Source organism: Scyliorhinus torazame, chromosome 5, assembly GCF_047496885.1.
Source record: "Scyliorhinus torazame isolate Kashiwa2021f chromosome 5, sScyTor2.1, whole genome shotgun sequence".
In the NCBI taxonomy this organism is placed as follows: Eukaryota; Metazoa; Chordata; class Chondrichthyes; order Carcharhiniformes; family Scyliorhinidae; genus Scyliorhinus; species Scyliorhinus torazame.
This window is the reverse complement of record NC_092711.1, coordinates 157726604-157751139: the sequence shown is the minus strand read 5'-3', so window position 1 is coordinate 157751139 and position 24536 is coordinate 157726604. Positions and strand designations below refer to the sequence as shown.

General features: G+C 48.6%; 1 long non-coding RNA gene and 1 pseudogene across 1 annotated transcript; one reads left to right on the top strand and one right to left on the bottom strand.

Moving 5' to 3' along the window:
• Positions 1-10420: 10420 nt before the first annotated feature.
• On the bottom strand, positions 10421-18908 carry LOC140420301 (uncharacterized). The gene is made up of 2 exons (XR_011946279.1): positions 18551-18908; positions 10421-12782 (listed from the first exon to the last, which is right to left on the bottom strand). It is a non-coding gene; the product is annotated as an uncharacterized lncRNA (long non-coding RNA).
• Positions 18909-19039: 131 nt separating this feature from the next.
• Positions 19040-23244, top strand: LOC140420293 (uncharacterized; annotated as a pseudogene).
• The last annotated feature ends 1292 nt before the right edge of the window (positions 23245-24536 follow it).

The window sequence follows — 24536 nt, the reverse complement described above, 5'->3', positions numbered from 1 at the left end:
TAGGTGGGATGGATGAGTGAATCCCTTCCCACACTGAGAGCAGGCGAATGGCTTCTCCCCAGTGTGAACTCGTTGGTGTGTCTGCAGGGTGGATAACCGAGGGAATCCCTTCCCACAGTCAGAGCAGGTGAACGGCCTCTCTCCAGTGTGAACTCGCTGATGTCTCTGCAGGTTGGATAACTGAGAAAATCCCTTCTCACACTGAGAGCAGATGAACGGCCTCTCCCCAGTGTGAACTCGCTGGTGAGAGATCAGTTCTCGAGAGCTTTTGAAGCCAACCCCACAGTCAGAGCATTTAAAGGGTCTCTCATTGGTGTGAGTGACACTGTGTCTCCGCAGGTTAGATAAGTGAGCGAATCCCTTTCCACAAACGGAGCAGGTGAACGGTCTCTCTTCAGTGTGAACTCGCTGGTGGGACATCAGTTCTTGAGAGCTTTTGAAGCCACTCCCACAGTCAGAGCATTTAACGGGTCTCTCATTGCTGTGAGTCAAATTGTGTCTCTGCAGGTGAAATAACTGAGTGAAACCCTTCCCACACACGGAGCAGGTGAATGGCCTCTCCCCAGTGTGACTGTGTTGATGGGTTTCAAGCACAGATGGGAACCTAAATCCCTTCCCACAGTCCCCACATTTCCACCGTTTCTCCATGTTGCTGGTGTCCTTGTGTCTCTCCAGGTTGCACAATCAGTTGAGGCCTCGTCCACACACAGGACACGTGTGCGGTCTCTCCCCACTGTGATTAGGTTCAAGCTGTGTAACTGGTTAAAGTTCTTTCCACAGTCAGTGCTCTGGAACACTCACTCGGGTGTGTGTGTCTCGGTGCTTTTCCAGTCACACTGATGTTTAAAATCTCTTGAAGCCGACAGAACAGACAAACGTTTGTTCTAGATTGAAAGACCAATGATATTCAGAACCCAATGAATTGAGTGACTGTCAGATGTTGATGCAACGTTTGGTTTGAGATGTCTGTCTGTAAATCTTCCTCTTCTAATATCCTGTAAAAGGAGTTTACAAAAAGCATCCCTGTCAGTACAGGATAGAAATTCAGAACAGACAATTTTAGTCTCTATGGAACATTCTTTCCTCTCTCATTCCCCAAATCTGTAAATCTCCATCCCACGCACTCTCCCTCCATTCTCACTCTGCTGTGTCTAATATTCACTCTCCCAATTCTCCTGAAGGTGCTGATTGACAGATCCCTGCTCACTGCTTCCTGTTCTGGACACAGGGACCTGAAAATCTTCATGCAGGCTGCCAGACAGATATGTGTCTATATTCCTGGACTGAAAATGTTTTAATGTATAGGATTGTTCCAATTGGTTAAGATACAGGGGGTTGTGACTGACCATGTCCTTGAACTTGCTGCCCATGAGGGGAGTCAAGCAGAGATGATGAATAATTTCTAACCGAAATTGGATGGGTGCTGCAGGGTTACAGAATGGGACCCACTCGACACTGACAGAATTGCTCGACAGACAGTCGACATCGACACAAAATGTCCAATGGACTCCTCTTCTGTTATAAATCTGACTGGAAATATATAACGTAGCTACAGTACTGGACAAGAATAATTAATGTACTTTATTTCAGAACCATCAGTAATATATCGGAACCATCAGTAATATATCTAACCTGTACCATATAACACATGGTGAGACACAGTGGTTTGCACTACTGCCTCACAGCATGAGGGAGCCGGGTTCAATTCCAGCCTTGGGTGATTGTGTGGAGATTGCACATTCTCCCCGTGTCTGCGTGGATTTCCTCTGGGTGCTCCGGTTTCCTCCCACAGTCCAAAGGTGTGCAGATTAGGTGGGTTAGCCATGCTAAATTGCCCCTTAGTGTCCAATAAGGTTAGCTGTGGATTAGGGGGGGGCTTGGGCCTTGGTAAGGTGCTCTTTTGGAGAGCTGGTGCAGACTCGATGGGCCCAATGGCCTCTTTCTGCACTGTACGGATTCTATGAAGATAAATCTCAGAGAATCAGAGAGTTTACAGCCGAGCACGAGGCCCTTTGGCCCATCATTTCTGCGCCAGCCATCAAGGACCTCTCTATTCCAATCCCACTTTCCACCACTTGGACCATAGCCGTGTGTGCTTTGGCCTATCAAGGGCTCATCTCAATGCTTCTTCAATGTTGTGAGGGTTCCCGCCTCTGCCACACTTTCAGGCAGCAAGTTCCAGATTCCCACCACCCTCTGGGTGAAAATGTTTTTCCTCAAATCCGTTCTGAATCCCCAGCCCCTTACCTTAAATTTATGCCCACTGTTTACTGACCTGCCAACTAAGGGGAAAGCTTTCTTCCGATCTACTCTAGCTATGTCCTTCATAAATTTGTACAATAATAATCTTTATTGTCACAAGTACGCTTATATTAACACTGCAATAAAGTTACTGTGAAAAGCCTCTAGTCGCCACATTCCGGCACCTGTTCGGGTACACGGAGGGAGAATTCAGAATGTCCAAATGACCTAACAGCACGCCTTTTGGGACTTGTGGGAGGAAACCAGAGCACCTGGAGGAAACCCATGCAGACACGGGGAAAAGGTGCAGACTCCACACAGAGAGGGTGGAGGAATCGAACCTGGGACCCTGGCACAGTGAAGCAACAGTGCCGCCCATATCACATATCCCCTCAGCCTCCTCTGCTTCCAGGAAACTCCTAACCAGCCTCTACTCATCGCTGAAACGCCCAGGCAATATGCTGAGGAATCGCCTCTCCATTCTCTCCAGTACAATCACATCCTCCGTCTAGTGTGGCAACCAGAACTGCACTCAGTTCTTGATTAATACGGGGATCAGGGGTCATGGGGAGAAGGCAGGAGAATGGGGATGAGACAATATCAGCCATGATTGAATGGCAGAGCAGACTCGATGAGCCGAGTGGCCTAATTCTGCTCCTATGTCTTATGAATCTCCTCTGCATCCGGGGCTTTTCACAGTAACTTCATTGAAGCCTACTTGTGACAATAGGCGATTATTATATTATTATTATCCTCTCCAGTGCAATCACATCCTTCCTCTAGTGTGGCAATCAGTACTCCAGCTATGGCTTAACAAGTGTACAGTTTTATACAGTTCCATCGTAACCTCCATGCTCTTTTAATTCTATACCTCAGCGAATAGAAGTATCCCATATCCCTTCTTAACCACCTTATCTACCTTCCCTTCTGACTTCAGGGATCTATGACAGGCACATCAAGGTCCCTCTGACCTTATGTACTTCCTAGGGTCCTACCATTCTTTTATATTCCCTTGCCTTTTCATCCTCCCAAAATGCATTGCCTCACACTTTTCAGGGTTAAATTCCATTTGCCACTGTTCTGTCCATCTAACCAGTCCAACTACATTACCCTTTAATCTTTCCTCCTCACTACTTATCATACAACCAATTTTTGTATCATCTGCGAACACACTTGATCTTACCTCCTCCATTCACATCCAGATCATTAATGTACACAACAAAGAGCAAAGGGCCCAGCACTGATCCCTGTGGAACACCACTGGACACGGGCTTCCAGTCACAAAAATAACCTTCAACCATCACCCTCTGCTTTCTATTAGTAAGTCAATTCTGGGTCCAATTTGCCAATTGCTCTGGATCCCATGGGCTCTTGTCTTCTTGACCAGTCTCCCATGTGAGACCTTGTCAAATGCTTCACTGAAGTCCCTGTAGTCTACATGAACTGTACTACCATTAGCTACACACCGAGACAGCTCCTGAAAAAAATCAAGTCAAATTTGTAAGACATGATCTCCCCTTGACAAAACCATACTGACTATCCTTCATTAATCCTTACTCCTCGAAGTGGAGATCAATTCTGGCCCTCAGAATTTTTTCAAAAGTTTCCCTACCACTGAGGTTACGCTCACTGGTCTGTAATGTCCTGTTTTTTTTTTTACTTACTTCACTCCTTGAATAATGGAATCACATTATCTGTCCACCAGCCCTCCGGCACCACTCGTGTGACCAGAGAAGATTTGAAAATTGTCAGAGTCTCTGCAATCTCCTCCCTTGCCTCCCACAGCAGCCTGGGGTACATCTCATCTGGGCCTGAGGTTTTAAACAAGTGACCAATTGAAGGTGAGAATGCGAAAAGAAATGGAAAGGGGGAGAAAAGAAAGTGTTTTACTCACAGATGTTGGGGACAGGAGGAAGGTGCAGTCTGTGTGAAGCTCAATCTTCACTCACAGCCAGAGGAGCAGCAACTTTACTGGGCAGACAGTGGAAGAAGGTCCGTCCAACCATTGAACCAATGGCCGGACTTGATTGTCTGGAGGACCTTCCGGTCCTCCGGGGATGCCATCGGCCAAGCTGACGTAAGGGTGGGCGGGGTTTACAGAACAGCCGCGATGAGCTGCTGTCCAATCCCGGATCAGTGATATTATTCCCAATGGGAGACCTTGCGCTGGGAAGTCTTTGTGACGTCACAATGACGCCGTGCCTGAATCGTCCAATAGCAATTAATCTGCTGCGCGCTGACGTCTCAGGGCTACAGTGCGAAGGCCGGTCACGCGGACCCAGGAACCCCGCCCCCACCGATTGTGTCCCCTCTTCCTGCACCTCCTCGAGACAAGGTTTCCAGGCAGCCGGCCGATATTCCAGCCAGAGTGAAGTCTCTCACTCCACCCCCGGCCTGGGACTGCTCATGTCCAAGGGACGTTGCGCACGGGCAGAGGAGAACCCATCTCTTGAACTTCCTGCTGTGATGTTTACCAATGGGAATATGTTGCCAACCGGAAGGACTCTGGTGCGCCAGCCAATCAAAGCGTGGCCTTTGTGTGAATGAAGATTGAGCTGTACACTGACTAAAACTTCATCCTGTCTCCATCTGTGAGTAAAACACTTTCTCATCTCCCCCTTTCCATTTATTTTCTCATTCTCACCTTCTCACTTGCAGCAACTGAAGGGAAAGGAAGTGAATCCAGGGAGGGTGCAGACCATGGAAAGGTTGGCCCAGGTCTCTCTCTTAAAGATAGGGACATCCTTTGCTCCCACTGCTTGACACATTTATTTGTCTGGCTGGAATGGAGGGAGTGTGTGTGGGATGGAGAATTACAGTTTTGGGGGAAAGAAGAGGGAAAATAATATTTCATAAAAACAGAATTGTCTTTTCTGAATTTCTATCCTGTACTGATAATTAATTTTGGAAACTCCTTTTACAGGATGTTTAAAGAGGAGGATTTACAGACAGAAATCTCAAACCAGACATCATGTCAGCATCTGCCAAAGACATTCAGTTTCACGGGGGCTGAATATCAATGGCCTTTTGAGTCTTGAGAGGGAAATGTTTGTTTTGACTACTTCAAAAGATTTTAATCATCAGTGTGACTGAAAGAGCACCTGAGACACACACCGAAGTGAGTGTTCCAGTTAACTGACTGTGGAAATAACTTTGCACAGCCTGAAAAAAAATCACACCATTCATAGCAGGGAGAGACCGTCCGTGTTCTGTGTGTGTGAGCCAAGCCGTCAACTGATTGCCAAACCTGGCGAGTCACGTAAACACCTGCCGAATGGAGAAACCATGGAAATGTGGGGACTGTGAGAAGGGATACAAAGCCCCATCTGAGCTGGAAATTCATCGATGCAGCCAGACTGGGGAGAGGCTATTCATCTGTCCTGAGTGTGGGATGGGATTCGCTCGGTTATTTAACCTTCAGTTATACCAGCGAACTCACACCCGGGAGAGGCCGTTCAGCTGCTCTGAGTGTGGGAAAGGATTCACCAAGTCATCCAACCTGAAGTTACACCAGAGAGTTTACACTGGAGAGAGGCTGTACACCTGCTCTCGGTTTGTGAAGGGATTCATTGATTCATCCACTCTACAGAAACATCAGCGAATTCACACCAGGGAAAAGCCGTTCTCCTGCTCTGAGTGTGGGAAGGGATTCACTCAGTCATCCCACCTGCAGACACATCAGCGAATTCACAATGGGGAGCGGCCTTTTACTTGCTCTGCGTGTGGGAAGGGATTCACTCAGTTATCCAACCTGCTGTCACACCAGCGGGTTCACAGTGGGGCGAGGCCTTTCACATGCTCCATGTGTGGGAAAGGATTCATTGATTCATCCACTCTTCAGAGACACCAGAGAGTTCACACTGGAGAGAGGCCATACACCTGCTCTCGGTGTGTGAAGGGATTCATTGATTCATCCACTCTACAGAAACATCAGCGAATTCACACCAGGGAAAAGCTGTTCTCCTGCTCTGAGTGTGGGAAGGGATTCGCTCAGTCATACCACCTGCAGACACACCAGCGAATTCACACTGGGGAGCGGCCTTTTACGCCCCGCGTGTGGGAAGGGATTCGCTCAGTCATCCCACCTGCAGATACACCAGCGAGTTCACAGTGGAGAGAGGCCGTTCACCTGTTCTGTGTGTGGGATTTATTTGTTCATCCGAGCTGCTGAGACACCAGGACAGTCACACTGATTAGAGACATTTTCGATGCTCTGACTGTGGTGTTAATTGTATCTGTTGGGTTTCAGTATCCACAGTATTGATTGGATGGTTACTTGAGCAAATATAAAGAGCCATTCTTCATGCCCGGTGGGCACTGCGGGGGTTGGGCTGCATCATTGACTCACAAGATAACATTTTAGTTTCAAGTTTTATAACTTTGGTAATTTGTTTTGTTTCACTGCCCAGTCAATGTTAATGTTTGTTTTAAAGGAGCAGAAAGAGACACTGACTGACATCAGGTGGTGACAGGTGGTGTATAAATGGAACATTTCACTCTGTGAACAAATCCACACCAAATAGAGATTTAGTCCACCCTAAGACTGGATTATTAATGGAGGTTTGAGCCCACACCAAACTGAAAGGTGAAGAAAAATACGCCACCACTTATAAAGGGGGAGATCAGGAATCAAAACCTCCATTCTGTTTACAGACCAGTAGAGAGAGGAGAAATCAGGGCTGTTTAAATTAATTCCCCTCCTTTCTGTAACAAGAAACACTTACAGACATGGAGTGGAGTGGGGTCAGGAGGTATCTACCTGTAATGTTTAACTCTGTGAATAAATCTATACCAAGTACAGATTGGCTCCAGTTTCTTCCTTCACCATGAAGCTCTCAGGATTATAACATGGGAACACAGAATGCCTGCCGGATGGTGAAGGTTGGAAAATAACATTTCAGACAGAATCTTACAATCCCAGTAGTTTTTGTGAGAAATAACTGAAGCAAGTGGAAATTGTCAGGGTCTGATTACCCGCTGCTGTTCTCGGAGTCTGAGCCATACGACCAGTGGAAGAATGAAGTGGAGATGTGGACAGGGGTTACGTCCCCACCAAGGAGGAAACAAGGTCTGGCCTCGGCATCCTCACTTCCTAACAAAAGGAAAATCAGAAGCAAAGTATCCTGGGAGCTGGGCTCCCGTCGGTTGGATCCTGATTAAAGTTTGGATTTTCCATGAGGGTTTTGTTGATGAGGTTTACAAGAAAGATGATCTGTTGGATGTCTATGACGCACAGTTGGACTTGGACAGATTGTGAAGGAGGGTGAAAGCATCTTTTGCAGATCCAGATATCACAACCAAAGACAGAATTAATAGGTGAATGAACCCCAGGAATGACTGGGGAACAATTAACAGGAGTTTCAGGTCCGACTGAAAATATCATTATGAGATGAACTGCCCAAATTGGAAAACCAGGGTCATCAAAGCGACACATGGCAGAGTGAATTCTGAGGCTGAAGGTGATGATGATCAATCTGAAGGCATTGTCTTCATCACAAGGAGCTTTGGTCCAGTATTTTATTTAGCAAATGCAAAGTCCCCAAGCCAAGCAGTTTCTTCCGGTCCTGCTGTAGTGCGAATAGGCCTCCACTGAGTCTGTGGATTGGACCATCTTGTATGATGTGTGCATAGGGGGCTGGTACTAATGCCCCATCTGTGGAGGTTGGTCAAGCAGGGGCCCTGGCTGGTTCTGAACCTGTTAAGTGTGGACACTCTTTCCTGGGAAGGTTGAAAGCAGGCAGCTGTTGGGTTGGGTTTGAGACCAGGTACTTGTTTGTCAAGTCCAATGATTCCCATTAATTTGCCCAGGTGGAATTTGCGTTGACATCCCGTGTGGGAGGATTTTTCCAGATTGGCCTTCTTGATGGGAGACATACTTTGGGTGGGCTGAATACATAGAAACATAGAGAGAAAATAGAAGCAGGAGGAGGCCATTCAGCCCTTCGAGCCTGCTCCACCATTCATTATGATCATGGCTGATCATCAAGTTCAATAAGGGCAAGACTTCTGGTGGTGGCGAACGCACATCAGGTGGCTCTCCACCCAAACAAACCCAACAGAGGCTATTTATCGGGAATTCCGGTTTAAGAAGCCGGAGAACTGAACACCCTACTCTCCTCCCCCCCCCCCCCCCCCCACACACACACACACACGCGGGGGGGCGGGGGGGACTAATGGAGAATGGTGCTGAAAAGGGAGCTAAAAGCCATGAAGGAGGCGATCAGGACGGAGTTCCACACGATGATGAAGGAGGTGATGTCGGAGGCGACAAACACAATGCAGCGAACCATCGAAGGCCTGGGAAGGAAGGTGGAGGCCCAGGGGAAAACAATCCTGGAGTTGGAGAAAGCTCCCTCGGATCAGAGCAACAGGATTGGAGCTCTGGAAACTGAGGTGAGAAGGTTGGTGACAGCCCAAGGGAGCCTAAGAGGGAAAGTGGAGGACCAGGAAAACAGGTCCAGACGGCAGAACGTCAGAATAGTGGGTCTGCCAGAGAGGACAGAGGGTAGGTTAGGTGGGGTTACGGGGATAGGTTGGAGGTGTGGGCTTAAGTGGGGTGCTCTTTCCAAGGGCCGGTGCAGACTCGATGGGCCAAATGGCCTCCTTCTGCACTATAAATTCTATGATTTTATGAATAACCTGAGCCTTCCCTCCATCGCCACTGATCCCTTTAGTCCCAAGAGCTGTCTAATTCCTTCTGGAAATTACACAACGTTTTGGCCTCAACTATTTTCTGTGATAGTGAATTGCAAAGATTCACTACTCTCTGGGTGAAGAAATTTCCTCTCACCTCAGCCCTAAAAGGTTTACTACCCATTTTCCTCCAATTATGACCCCCAGTTCTGGACTCCCCCACCATCGAGAATATTCTTTCTGAATCTACCCTGTCTAATCCTGTTAGAAGTTTGTAGGTCAGGCTGGTTTCTATTGATGTGATCCGATCAGTATGGTCGGAGAGGCTGTTACGATCCGATCAGAATGGTCGGAGAGGTTGTTACGATCCAGGCAGTATGGTCGGAGAGGTTGTTACGATCCGAACAGTATGGTCGGAGAGGCTGTACGATCCGGTCAGTATGGTCGGAGAGGCTGTTACGATCCGATTTGTATGGTCGGAGAGGTTGTTACAATCCAGTCAGTATGGTCGGAGAGGTTGTTACGATCCAGGCAGTATGGTCGGAGAGGTTGTTACGATCCGAACAGTATGGTCGGAGAGGCTGTACGATCCGGTCAGTATGGTCGGAGAGGCTGTTACGATCCGATTTGTATGGTCGGAGAGGCTGTTATGATCTGGTCAGTATGGTCGGAGAGGCTGTTCCCAGCTTTTCTCGGTGGCACCACGTGTTTCCAGGATTTTACTCAGATTTTCCCATTTTGCAGAGCTATGAGCCGGGGCCTCCTCGACCGATTTCTTTAATTCCACCGCCAAGCTTTGGTGATGTTTCTCTAATCCGGCCACCACAATGCGGTCGACGTTGCCGATGGCTGACGATATAGTCGGCAGGGGAGAGGGAGAGCCCGCCCTTGCCACCTTGTTACTTGCCGAGCCCTGCGACACCTCAGAATCTGAAGAGTAATCGCACCTTTCTTGTTTTTTTCCCTCCCTGGGCATTTTCAGTGGGTTTGTATCTTCACCAATCAGGTTGTTGGGTTTGGAAGTTCCCGTAAGTGTCTGTTGTACCTGAACATCTATATTTAGAACTTGAGTCCCCCTCTCCTAAATACGTCACTGAAGTCCCCCAGACTCACATTTCTGTCCTCGGCCTGCTGCAATGTTCCGGAGAAGCCCAACACAAGCTGGACCAACAGCCCCTCATCTTCTCATGAGGCACTTTACAGCCTTCTCAACTCAACACTGAGTTCAGCAACTTCACACCCTGAACTCTCTCCTCCATTTTGATTTGTTTTTTTGCCGAGTTCCAGTCTGCATCTTGTTTTCATGTTTTTTGCTTCCAGACAGAGTTGTCCTTTATTCTGCCATTAACACTTACTCTGGACCAATGCTTTGTTTCTTTAGTACAACCATTATCTCTCCCTTTGCCTTTTGTTCCAGGATATTTTTGACATTTAATCTCACCCACACTCTAACCAATCCCTGACTGATGGATCTGTGTGTCTATTCGGAATCCTGGATATCCGTTATCCCTTCTCAGTTCCCAAATAACAGAGGTCAAGTCTGTGCTTTTTGGCAAAGTCCACTTGGACTTTATTTGTCAGCTTGTGCCACTGGTAAACATGTTTTCAATACAAAATTTAGAAAGTTTTCAACTAGCCCTGCAGCAAGCTAGTCAGATTGATTGTCTTTAGCGAATACAGTAGTGAGTTTTCATTCAATTACAGATCGTAGTAATTCTTCAAATCATAATACACAGGATGAAATAACTAAGTAATTTAAGCAAAATAAAGACGGTGATTGGTAAAAGCAAGCAGCAAAGGAAATAGGTTTCAGAAATATAGATGGGGTGATCCCAGGATGCGTTTTTCCATCCCGGTTTGTGATTTTTAAGGATATTGTTATCTTAATGTCTCACCTTTTTTCTTCTGATTGGCTTTAACTAATTTATAATTACTTGATTGGCTTTAACTAATTTATAATTACTCAATTCGGCCAAAATGCCTGTCCCTCAATTTAAGAGATATTGTATTTAATTGCACTGGTGCAAATTTTCCATTCCATTGCTTGCCAAGTTTCCAAATTATCCACACCTGCATCTAACATTAATTGAAAAACACAGTTTTGATTAAGACATTATCACTCTAGACTGGCTGTTACCACAGAAACTGGACTACTCGTTCTTAGGATAGCAGCACCAGTTCTTACGATACAATGGGGCCTTTTAGCTAGTTGACATCACTGACCTTGCAGATGTGAAACCTAAGAAATTAAAGTGTATGATCTGGATTAACCCTTAGTGGATTCCCAGCTATTGTTGCACTCAAGTAATGCTGAAATGATATGAAATGAAAATCGCTTATTGTCACTGGTAGGCTTCAAATGAAGTTACTGTGAAAAGCCCCTAGTCGCCACATTCCGGCGCCTGTTCGGGGAGGCTGTTATGGGAATTGAACCGTGCTGCTGGCCTGCCTTGGTCTGCTTTAAAAGCCAGCTATTTAGCCCTGTGCTAAACCAGCCCTTAATATGCTTAATATGATTATAGTTAATTATTCCTAATGAGTTCTCATTTAACCTTTTTACCTCTATCATCTTCCCTTACTCTCATGGTTATAGCTGACTAGAAAAGTCACTGACTTTCCCTTTTGTTCTACCTGACCCTCCACCTTTCTCACCAGCATCAAATCCATCACATTTCTCCCCCTCTTTAGTTCTGAGGTAGAGTTACATTGGACGTGAAACGTTAACTCTGTTTCTCTCTCACAGATGCTGCCAGACCTGCTGCGTTTTTCCAGTTCTTTCTGTATTTATTTTAGACCTGTCTGTAGGGGGGACAAAGACTATTTCCAATCCAGTAATAAATTAAATGTCTTTCTTCAGCTTTTGTGGATCATTTCAGTGGATATGTTCTCTCCCAGGCTCAAAGAGTATCAGCCCAGTGGAAGCAAACCCAGTGAAATGGGCCAGTCCAGCAGAAAGAAACCCTCCAACTTCACTCACTGTCAGAATGAACATGGTTCAGTCCTGGATGTGATAAACAGCAGCAATAACAGCAGAATCCAAACCCTGTCATCACTTGTGAATTCCCTGGTGTTTCAACAGATAGGATGACCGAGTGAATCTCTTCCCACACACAGAGCAGGTGAATGGCCTCTCCCCAGTGTGAACTCGTTGGTGTCTCAGCAGCTGTGATGAAACACAGAATCCCTTCCCACACTCTGAGCAGGTGAACGGCTTCTCCCCGAAGTGAACTCGCTGGTGTGCCCGCAGGTTGGACGAATTTCCAAATTCCTTCCCACACTGAGTGCAGGTGAACGGCTTCTCCCCAGTGTGAATTCGTTGGTGTTTCCGCAGGCTGGATAACTGAGTGAATCCCTTCCCACACTGAGGGCAGGTGGATGGCTTCTCCCCAGTGTGAATTTGCTGATGTGACTTCAGGTTGGATAACTGAACAAATCCCTTTCCACACATAGAGCAGGTGAACGGCCTCTCCCCAGTGTGAATGCGTCGATGAGCTTCGAGCCTTGATGGGAAACTGTATCCCTTCCCACAATCCCCACATTTCCACGGTTTCTCCATATTTTGGGTGTCCTCGTGTCTCTCGGGTTGGACTGTTGAAGCCTCGTCCACACACAGAACACGTGTAGGGTCTCCCCGCTGTGAGTGGTGTGATGTTTTTTCAGACTGTTTAACTGGTTAAAGTTCTTTCCACAGTCCGTTCTCTGGAACACTCTCACTCGGGTGTGTGTGTCTCGGTGCTTTTCCAGTCACACTGATGTTTAAAATCTTTGAAGCTGACAGATCGGGCAAACATTTCTCCTTCTAGATTCAAAGGCCGATGATATTCAGGTCCCAAGGAATCGAGTGACAGTGACAGATCCCAGATGTGACATTTGCGACTTCTGTCTATAATTCCTCCACTTCTAATCTCCTGAAAAGGAATCGTCACTGTCAGTACAGGATAGAAATTCATAAACAGACAATTCTAGTTTCTCTGGAACATTCTTTCCCCTCTCATTCTCCAAAAGCTGTAATTCTCCATCCCACACACTCTCCCTCCATTCTCACTCTGCTGTATCTAATATTCACCCTCCCAATTCTCCTGAAGGTGCTGATTCAGGCAGATTGACAGATCCCTGCTCACTGCTTCCTGTCCTGGACACAGAGATCATAACAAACAGGAGCTGCAGTCGGCCATTCGGCCCATCGAGCCTGCTCAACCATTCAATGAGCTCATTGACCGATCTACCTCAGCACCATTTTCCACACTATCCCCCATATCCCTCGATATCTTCAATACCGAGAAACCTATCAATCTCTGTCCTGAAAATACTTGATGACTGAGGCTCCACAGCCCTCTGGGGTAGAGAATTACGGCAGCATGGTAGCACAGTGGTTAGTACTGCTGCCTCACAATGCCAGGGTCCCGTGTTCAATTCCAGCCTTGGGTCAATGTCTGTGTGGAGTTTGTACGTTCTCCCCGTGTCTGCGTGGGTTTCCTCCGGGTGCTCTGGGTTCTCCTAGATGTACGGGGTGAGTGAATTGGCTGTGCTAAATTGCCCCTTCGTGTCCAGATTAGATTATGGGGTTGCAGGGATAGGGTGGAATATGGACCCGTGCAGGCTCGATGGTCCGAATGGCCTCCTACTGCACTGTAGGGATTCTAAGAATTCCAAAGCAGCACCACATCATCGAGTGAAGAAATCCCTCCTCATCTCAGCTTTCTCTCCATTTTCCTGCCGGTTCCCCACAATCCTCTATCATCTCGTCAATCGGAAATCGGTCGTGAAGCGGGCGCGGGAATAGCTGCTTTTCCGCAGGTTCTGGTGCTACTCGCCGAGAATCCGTCATTTATCCCGATTGCCCAGCACTCATCTACCTCATCTTGATTTAATATTTGTTGCCATGTCGGGCAGCACGGTAGCATTGTGGATAGCACAATTGCTTCAAAGCTCCAGGGTCCCAGGTTTGATTCCGGGTTGGGTCACTGTCTGTGCGGAGTCTGCACATCATCCCTGTGTGTGCGTGGGTTTCCTCCGGTTTCCTCCCACAGTCCAAAGATGTGCAGGTTAGGTGGATTGGCCACGATAAATTGCCCTTATTGTTCAAAATTGCCCTTAGTGTTGGCTGGGGTTACTGGGTTATGGGGATAGGGTGGAGGTGTTGACCTTGGGTAGGGTGCTCTTTCCAAGAGCCGGTGCAGACCCGATGGGCCGAATGGCCTCCTTCTGCACTGTAAATTCTATGATGTCCCTCGAGCGCTTCGGATTAGGTTTGGTAAGATTATGCTGAAAAACATCAAGAAATCCGTTGATAAAAGAGTGCAGGCGGATTCAGCGGGGCTGGAGCCGCCTTTTCAACATGGCGGCCTGACCATCAGGAGGTCTCTCGACCCCGCGCTCTCCGGGACTCTCTCGGAGGTGGTGAAGATTATGACTGACGACATTCTCCGTGTTATTGACCAGAGGCTGTGTGTGCTGACTCAATATCTGTGAGCTCGTGAGGCCGAGCTGTAAAACACCATGAAGAGGCTCGATGATCCTGAGGAGAGAATCCTGAATGTTGAGCAAGATGCCTCCTTGGCGAAGGCAACAATTCAATCCTTGGAAAACCGGCCGAGTGACGTGGGGGTCTCCTGGAGAACAGAGGGTCAGAGAAAGGACATCCGAGTCGTTGGCCTGTCAGAAGGTGTGGAGGGTGAGGCTCCCATTGGGTTCTTCGAGGACCGGTTGCCACGTTTTCTCACGCTGGATGTGAAGCCTGGGCGTTTCAAATTAGAAAGGGCACATCATGGACTTCCAGTAGCAGCCACGGAGTGAGTGGGCGCACACAGGGCGGCTCAGCCACGGAGCGAGTGGGCGCACACAGGGCGGCTCAGCCACGGAGCGAGTGGGCGCACACAGGGCGGCTCAGCCACGGAGTGAGTGGGCGCACACAGGGCGGCTCAGCCACGGAGTGAGTGGGCGCACACAGGGCGGCTCAGCCACGGAGTGAGTGGGCGCACACAGGGCGGCTCAGCCACGGAGTGAGTGGGCGCACACAGGGCGGCTCAGCCACAGAGTGAGTGGGCGCACACAGGGCGGCTCAGCCACTGAGTGAGTGGGCGCACACAGGGCGGCTCAGCCACTGAGTGAGTGGCCGCACACAGGGCGGCTCAGCCACTGAGTGAGTGGCCGCACACAGGGCGGCTCAGCCACGGAGTGAGTGGGCGCTCACAGGGCGGCTCAGCCACAGAGTGAGTGGGCGCACACAGGGCGGCTCAGCCACGGAGTGAGTGGGCGCACACAGGGCGGCTCAGCCACGGAGTGAGTGGGCGCACACAGGGCGGCTCAGCCACCGAGTGAGTGGGCGCACACAGGGCGGCTCAGCCACGGAGCGAGTGGGCGCACACAGGGCGGCTCAGCCACGGAGTGAGTGGGCGCACACAGGGCGGCTCAGCCACGGAGTGAGTGGGCGCACACAGGGCGGCTCAGCCATGGAGTGAGTGGGCGCACACAGGGCAGCTCAGCCACGGAGTGAGTGGGCGCACACAGGGCGGCTCAGCCACGGAGCGAGTGGCCGCACACAGGGCGGCTCAGCCACGGAGTGAGTGGGCGCACACAGGGCGGCTCAGCCACGGAGCGAGTGGGCGCACACAGGGCGGCTCAGCCACAGAGTGAGTGGGCGCACACAGGGCGGTTCCTGCTCGAAGGTGTTGGTTTTGTCCCTTTTTGCCTGAGTTCCGGGTACATTCAGTGGTAATGTGGAGCGAGAGTGCAGGGCAAGAGGTTCTCCCCTGGATGGGCATGTTTATGGGCTATCAGACCCGGCTGAAGACAGGTAAAGAGCTGGTGAAAGAGTTGGGGAGACTCTTGGCGCTGTTCCAATTACAAAGGAGGGGGTGGGGGGGTGGGGGGGGGAGGGGAGGGGGGGGGGGGGTCATTGACAACGGGAAAACTGCAGATGGAGCAACTGATGGGCTTCATTAAAGAGGAGATTGGGCAGCAGAGGGAATGCAGAGCGACTGGTCGAGGCGATTGAGGGGGCAGTGGCACCACTTCGCGGGACCCTGGAACGGTGAGAAAGTACCTCGAGATGCAGGGGGTGATGATCCGGGAAGTGGAGACCGATCAGAGTGACCGTATTGTGCTGTTGGAGGTGGAGGTGGCGATCCCGAGGGAGTTGTGTAAGTCACTGCTGCCGAGGGCGGAGGAGCAGGAGAACAGGTCCAGGTGGCAAAATCTGTGGATTGTGGGTCTGTCAGAGGGAGTGGAGGGAATGAGTGCTACGAACTAGGTCGCCAGGATGCTGGCATCATTGGTGGAGGAGAAGGTGTTGGACAAGGCCCCAGAGGTGGATCAGGCCCATTGGTCCCTGAGACAGAAGCTGAGAGTGGGGGAGCGGCCGTGGGCAGTGATCGTGCGGATGTAGAAGTTCCAGGACAAAGAAAAGATCCTGCGGTGGGCCAGGGCACGGCAGGACTGTGAATGGGAGGCAAACCGAATCAGGATATATCAGGACATTGGAGGGGAGCTGGCCAGGAGGCGGGCGGGGTTCAACAAGGCCAAGGCAGTGCTGTACCCGATTCGGGGTGCTGTACCCGGCCAGACTTTGGGTGACCTGTGGGAACCGGGAATATTATTTTGGGCCGCCGGAGGAGGTAAATGACTTTATCAAGGAACATAAGCTGGGGGAGAGCTGAAAGGTGACTCTTGAGTGGAGGAGTTCTGTCCGTGAAAGTTGGAAGTGGAGCGATTACCCCCCCCCCCCCGACTTTTGTTGTGTTTTGGGTATTTTTTCTGGACGTGTTGGTATTTTCAGTCTTTACTGTAGTCCGGTGCTTGTTGCACATGGTCACGTTTCTACGAAAGGTCAATGCAGGTTGTATGGAGGCTGGGCTTGGGGCCTTCGGATGGGAGTTGCCATGTTAGCAGGTAATGCCAGTGAACGGAAGTGTAGTGAGGCAGGGGGGGGTGGTGGTGGGGGCACGGCGACGTGGGAGGTATGGAGGATGGGTTTGGTCATGGGCAGGGTGGGGGGGCCATCTTGGGTGGGCCCGGTTCAATGTGGGGATGGGGGAGGGGGTGGTAACCCAATGGTGATGTTGGCGGACACTAGAGGGGGGTGGAGGCGTAAGCCTTTGGTGAGAATCGTGACAGGGAACGTCCACCGACTACATGGGTGAGTCAAGATGTCCTGTATGTTTCCACACCTGAAGAGTTTGGGAGCGGATGTGATTTTCTTGCAGAAGATGCAACTCAGGGTGAAATGTCAGTTGAAAATGAAAATCGCTTATTGTCACAAGTAGGCGTCAAATAAAGTTACTGTGAAAAGCCCCTAGTCGCCACATTCCGGCGCCTGTTCGGGGAGGCTGGTACGGGAATTGAACCGTGCTGCTGGCCTGCCTTGGTCTTCTTTAAAAGCCAGCGATTTAGCCCAGTGTGCTAAACCAGCCCCATGAGACTGAGGAAGGGATGAATGGGTCAATGGGTCTCACTTGATTGGAAGTCAAGGGGGTGGCCATTTTGTTGAGCAAGAGAACAGGGTTTACGGGGGCCAGAGAGGTGTTGGACCTGGGAGGTTTGTGATAATGAGTGGGGCGTGAGAGGGGACGGCGGTGGTGTTGGTGTCTGCGCCCAATTGGGATGATATTGGTTTTGTAAAGAGGTTACTGGGAGCGATTCCGGACCTGGATTCTCACCAGCTGATCATGGGAGTGGATTTTAATTGTGTAATGAAGGTGAGATTGTGGAGATCGAGCCCCAAGTCGATGGGAAGGTTGAGAATGATGAAAGAGTTGGGGGGGTTCATGGAAAGGATCGGGTTGGTGTATCCGTGAAGGTTCGTGAACCCGGCAGAGAGAGAGAAAATAATCCTTCTTCTTGCATGTGTATAGGGTGTATTCCCGGATTGATTTTTTTGTAGTGAGCTGGGCGGTGCTTGAATCTACAGTGCAGAAGGGAGGCCATTCGGCCCATTGAATCTGCACCGGCCCTTGGAAGGAGCACCTCTTGGAAAGAGCACCCTACCCAAGGTCAACACCTCCACCCTATCCCCATAACCCAGTAACCCTACCCACACTAAGGGCAATTTTGGGCACTTAAGGGCAATTTATCATGGCCAATCCACCTAACCTGCACATCTTTGGATTGTGGGGGGAAACCGGAGCACCCGGAGGAAACCCACGCAGACACGGGGAGAATGTCCAGACTCCGCACAGACAGTGACCCAAGCTAGGAATCGAACCTGGGATCCTGGTGTTGTGAAGCAACAGTGCTAACCACTGTTCTACCGTGCCACCCATATCACATATCCCCAGCCTCCTCTGCTCCCAGGAAACTCCCAACCAGGCTCTCTTCATCGCTGAAACGCCCAGGCAACATGCTTATGAATTTCCTCTGCATCCTCTCCTGTACCATATAATCTGTACCATATAACTACACGAGACTGTCTCTGTGCTATATTAATTCACTATCTCCTTAAATGTCAGCCATCTCCTGGAGAAACTAGCCCTTTAATTGTAAACATAAGGAAATAGACCATCCTTTTAGCCAGACAAGTTAATGTGTCAAGCTGAGGGAGGAAAGGATGTCAATGTCTTTAAGAGAGAGAGAGAGAGAGAGACCTGGGCCAACCTTTCCAAAGTCTGCACCCTCCTTGGATTCACTTCCTTTCCCCTCAGTTGCTGCAAGGGGAGAGAAAAGAAAGTGTTTTACTCACAGATGTTAGAGACAGGAGGAAGTTACCGTCTTTGTGAAGCCCCAGTGTTGCTCATTGTTCAGCTTCCGCATTCAGACAACGGGGGAGCTGATTGGATGGTGGAAGAGAGTTCTTCCGGTTCACCAACTCTTCCTATTGGTCACAAATTTACTGCTCACGCACGTGAATCCGTGGTGACGTCTCAGGGTTCCAATGCGCAGGCCCGGCGCGCGGACATAGCAGCTCCGCCCCACTCATAGTTCCTTCTCCTCCAGACAAGATTTCCAGACAACCGGCTGACGGCTCCGGCGAGAGCGAGAAGCCGCTCGGTGATTTCCCCTCCCCCCCCCGGACACGGGACTGCGCATGTCCAAGAGAGAGGAGAGGCTGCGCATGTGCGAGGGAAAGCCCAGCCCCTGACCTTCCTGTGAGGTGTTGGCCAATGGATAGAGTTAGGACCGGAAGGACGCTGGTCCTCCAATCAGCGCGGGCTTTGTGTGAAAGGATATTGGGCTTCACACAGACTGAAACGTCCTCCTGTCTCCAACATCTGTGAGTAAAACATTTTCTTTTCTTCCCCTTTCCATTTCTTTTCTCATTCTCACCTTCAATTGATGACTTGCAGCAACTGAAGGGAAAGAAAGTGAATCCAGGGAGGGTGCAGACTCTGGAAAGCTTGGCCCAGGTCTCTCTCTCTTAAAGACATTGTCTTACAACACCAGGTAAAAATCCAACAGGTTTGCTTCGAATCACTAGCTTTCGCAGCACTGCTCCATCTTCAGCCCCTTCCATTCACCTGAGGAAGGAGCTGTGCTCCAAAAGCTAGTGATTCGAAACAAACCTGTTGGACTTTAACCTGGTGTTGTAAGGCGTCTTACTGTGCTCATGACAGACCCATGATCATCACTTCCTGTCAGAACACAGATCATAACAAATAGATGCTGCATTCAGCCATTCAGTCCATAGCTAACTCATCCTTGAATATATTCAATGACCCTCAGATCCCACTGGTCCCTGTGGAAGAGAAATCCAGAGACTACTAACCCTCTGAGGGAAGAGAAGACTGGAAATATATAACGTAACTGCATACATTATTACACAACTAGAAACAATAATAAATGTACTTAATTACAGAACCATAAATATTATATTAAATATGTACCATATAAAAACATTAGACATATCTCTGCCTGATTTTAATTTTTTTCTTTCTAAAAGTAAATTTAGAATACCCAATTCCTTTTTTCCAATTAAAAGGCAATTTGGCATGGCCAATCCACCTACCCTGCACATCTTTGGGTAGCATCTCCACATCATGGCTTAAAGACATTGACATCCTTTGCTCCCTCAGCTTGACACATTTATTTGTCTGGCTAAAATGATGGTCTCTTTCCTAATGTTCACAATTAAAGAGCTGGCTTCCCCAGGAGATGGCTAACATTTAAGGCAGTGGGCAGCATGGTTAATCTCTGCTGCTTCACGGCACCGAGGACCCGACTTCGATCCAGGCCCCGGGTCACTGTCCGTGTTGAGTTTGCACATTCTCCCTGCGTCTGCGTGGATCTCACCCCCACAACCCAAAGATGTTATGGGCAACAAGTCGGAAAATGGAGAGAAAGCTGAGATGAGGAGGAATTTCTTCACTCGAGGATGTGGCGAAGATCTGGAATTCTCTACCCCAGAGGACTGTGGAACCTCAGTCATCAAGTATTTTCAGACTGAGATTGACAGGTTTCTCGATATTGAACATATCGATGGGGGATAGTGTGGGAAAATGGTGCTGAGGTAGATCGGCCAATTAGCTCATTTAATGGTTGAGCAGGTTCTATGGACTGAATGGCTGAATGCAGCTTCTATTTGTTATGATCTGTGTTCTGACAGGAAGTGATGATCATGGATCTGTCAATCAGCCTGAATCAGCACCTTCAGGAGATTTGGGAGGGTTAAGATCAGATATAGCAGAGTGAGAATGGAGGGAGGTGTGTGGGATGGAGATTTACAGCATTTGGGGAAAGAAAGAACGTTCCAGAGAAACTAGAATTGTCTGTTCTGAATTTCTATCCTGTACTGACAGTGATATTTTTTGTAAATTGTTTTTACAGGATATTAGAAGAGGAGGAATCACAGACAAAAATTGCAAGCGTCAAGTCTCGATCTGACAGTCACTCGATTCCTCTGGACCTGAATACCATCGGTCTTTGAATCTGGAAGGAGAAATGTTTGCCCGTTCTGTAGGCTTCAAAATATTTTAAACATCAGTGTGACTGGAAAAGTACCGAGACACACACACCTGAGTGAGAGTGTTCCAGAGCACTGACTGTGGAAAGAGCCTGAATCAGTTACACAGTCTGAAAGAATATCACGCCATTCACAGGGGGGAGAGACCATACATGTGGGTTCTGTGTTGTCAAGGCTTCAGCTGATTGTCCAACCCGGCGAGACACAAAGATTCAAAATATGGACAGACCGTGGAAATGTGGAGATTGTGGGAAGGGATACGGAGCCCCTTCTGCACTAGAGGCTCATCGGCGCATTCACACTGGGGAGAGGCCATTCACCTGCTCTCAGTGTGGGAAGTCATTCACTCAGTTATCCCATCTGCGGACACACCAGCGATTTCACACTGGGGAGAGGCCGTTCACATGCTCCCAGTGTGGGAGGGGATTCAGTGATTCCTCCACCCTGCACAGACATCAGGCAGTTCACACTGGGGAGAAGCCGTTCACCTGCTCTCAGTGTGGGAAGGGATTCACTCAGCTATTCCCGCTACAGACACACCAGCGAGTTCACACTGGGGAGAAGCCATTCTCCTGCTCTCAGTGTGGGAAGGGATTCAGTTGTTCATCCAACCTGCAGGCACACCAGAGAGTTCACACTGGGGAGATGCCATTCAACTACTCTCAGTGTGGGAAGGGATTTACTCAGTTGTCCAACCTGGAAACACATCTGAGAGTTCATACTGGGGAGAAGCCATTCACCTGCTCTCGGTGTGGGAAGGGATTCAGTGTTTTATCCAGCCTTCAGAGACATCAGCGGGTTCACACTGGAGAGAAGCCGTTCACCTGCTCTCAGTGTGGGAAGGGATTCATTCAATTATCCAACCTGCAGACACACCAGCGAGTTCACACTGGGGAGAGGCTGTTCACCTGTTCTCAATGTGGGAAGGGATTTTGTGTTTCATCACATCTGCTGAGACACCAACAAGTTCACAATTGATTGCTGGGGTTGGATTCTGCTGTTCTTGCTTGTGCTCTCAATTACCTTGAGGACTGCATTTTGTTCATTCTGACAGTTGGTCAGTGGGGATTGTTGGAGGGTTTCTTTCTGCTGGACACTCCGGTTTCACAACTTTGCCTCCAGTGGGTTGATGATATTCAAAACTTGTTGCGAATACCAGGCTTTAAATTGCACAATAAAAGAATCACAGAGTGAAAGGGCTTTTGTAAGTTAAAAGATATATAGTTCCCATTTCTGTTTGGAATCCCCTAAATCATGCCGTGTTGCCATGAAGATGGGCTGTGGTGGTTAGCTGGCTCTTTTGTTTAATGTATCTAAGTGCTTCTGACAGAAGTAAACTAACAGGGTATGAGGGGCAAGCTGTCTGAGATGGACGGGGAAACTAATGGGAGATAGTGAATAGATAATAGTTAAGGAATTATTACATATTCAAGGGCCAGTTAGCTCAGTTGGCTGGATGGCTGGTTTGTGATGCGGAGTGACTCCAACAACATGGATTCAACTCCCATATCGGCGGAGGTTATCCATGAACCTTGCCCCTCATCTGAGGTGTGGTGACTCTCAGGGTAAATCACCACCAGTCAGCTCTCTCACTCAAAGGGGAGAGCAGCCTATGGTCCCCTGGTCCATTGGTGACATTCATTTATTTTTAAAAATAAATTTAGAGTACCCAATTTGTTTTTTCCAATTAAGGGGCAATTTAGCGTGGCCAATTGACCTCCTCTGCATATCTTTTTGAGTTGTGGGAGTGGGACCCAGGCAGACACTGGGAGAATGTTCAAAGGTGACTTTCATTTCACATGAATGCAACAAACAGGGGCTGGTTTAGCACAGGGCTAAATCGCTGGCTTTGAAAGCAGACCAAGGCAGGCCAGCAGCACGATTCAATTCCCATACCAGCCTCCCTGAACAGGCGCTGGAATGTGGCGACTAGGGGCTTTTCACAGTAATTTCATTTGAAGCCTACTTGTGACAATAAGCGATTTTCATTTCATTCATTTCAAATATAGATTTTCTTTTAATAATATTTTATTAAGGTCTTTGAAAATTTTTATAACAGTAACATAAACAATGACATCAACATGGTAAAATAAACATTCCCCCCCCACAACCCAATCTTCACACACCCCAACCATACAACAACAACCCCCCCCCCCCCCCGGAATACTGCATCTGCTGACATTTTAATTTTCCCCGAGAAAGTCGACGAAAGGCTGCCACCTCGGGGTGAACCCTGACATTGACCCTCTTAAGGCGAACTTTATTTTCTCGAGACTGAGAAACCCAGCTATGTCACTAACCCAGGTCTCCACACTCGGGGGCTTTGAGTCCACGTACTGAAGGTTCCCGAGGCCGAGTTCCAAGGAAATGACTGTCAAAGGAGCCAGAGAGGGTAACGCTTCTACAGACTGATCACCCACATGAAGTTGTAAAAGGCAATGTCTGAAAGTTTCTTTGAATAAACCTTTTAAATTCAATATCAAGAGAATTCTGCCTTTGCCTTAATTGCCTTGTCTGAACCAAAGTGAATTTTTTAAATGGTATGATGGGGGTGGCTGAAATCAATTGAGTTCCAAATAACAAGTTCAGAAAACATAAATCTTCAATTTAAAAACTTGCATTTGTATAGCACCTTTCACAACCACCAGACGTCCCAAAGTGCTTTCCAGCCAATGAAGTATTTTTAAAGTGTAGTCACTGTTGTAATGCAGGAAACGCAGCAGCCAATTTACACACAGCAAGATCCCACACACAGCAATGTGATAATGAGCAGATGATCTGTTTTTAGTGATGTTGACTGAGGGATAAATATTGACCAGGACACCGGGGATAACTCCCCTGCTCTTCTTCAAAATAGTGGCTGTGGGAACTTTTACACCCACCTGAAAGGGGCAGACAGGGCCTCAGTTTAACATCTTATTTGAAAGAAGGCTGTTCTGACAGTGCAGACTCCCTCAGTGCTGGGACGAGGAATGTTGGATGTAACATTATAAAGTTAGAAAGGGAAAGTTACCCTTTAAAACCCCCACCCTTTCCCTCCAGTGCCTAAATCTAATAATAAAAACCCAGTATAAATAACCTGGATTTGACTGACAAATGTTGAAGTCTTGGTTTAGAGCCACAAGTTTTGACTTCCCATTTGAGCCTCGGGACCTTTCTGTCTCTGTTGCTCATGTCAATGACAGGCAGGTGATGGAGCTGAGGGCTAAATTTAGCTGAGAATAACGGGTCCTGGGCCCCAGTTGGGAAACTGCCATGGGCGACGCACTAATAGAGAGACAGGAAGGTGCTGGAGGACTGACTGGGAAATGGGCCTCCAACCAATTGTTATATCGGTCACTCAGAGCTAAAGAGAAACCCGTCTCTTTAAATACATATACAGGGAAGAGGCTGCAATGAAATCTGTCCCTTTTAACCTGCACAAAAGCAGGAGGCTCAGATTCACAGGCTGCAGGCATCCATTCAGCCCATCGTGCCCCTGCTATCTCTTTGAAAGGACTCTCTCATTCATCCAACTGCTCTGCCCTTTCCCCACAGCCCTGCAAATTCTTCCCTTTCAGGTATTTACTCTTTGGAAAGATACAATTGAATCTGCTTTCAGGCAGATCAGAACAACTCGCTGTGTCAAAAAATAAAATAAAATCTCATCTCCCCCCTCTGGCTCCTTTGACAATTACCACAGAGAGACTCACTTTCTGTTAGAGAGCCTGTCAACCTCTCACCCACTTTCCCTAATGTGCATCAATCTAATCATGAAAAGTTCAGAAAA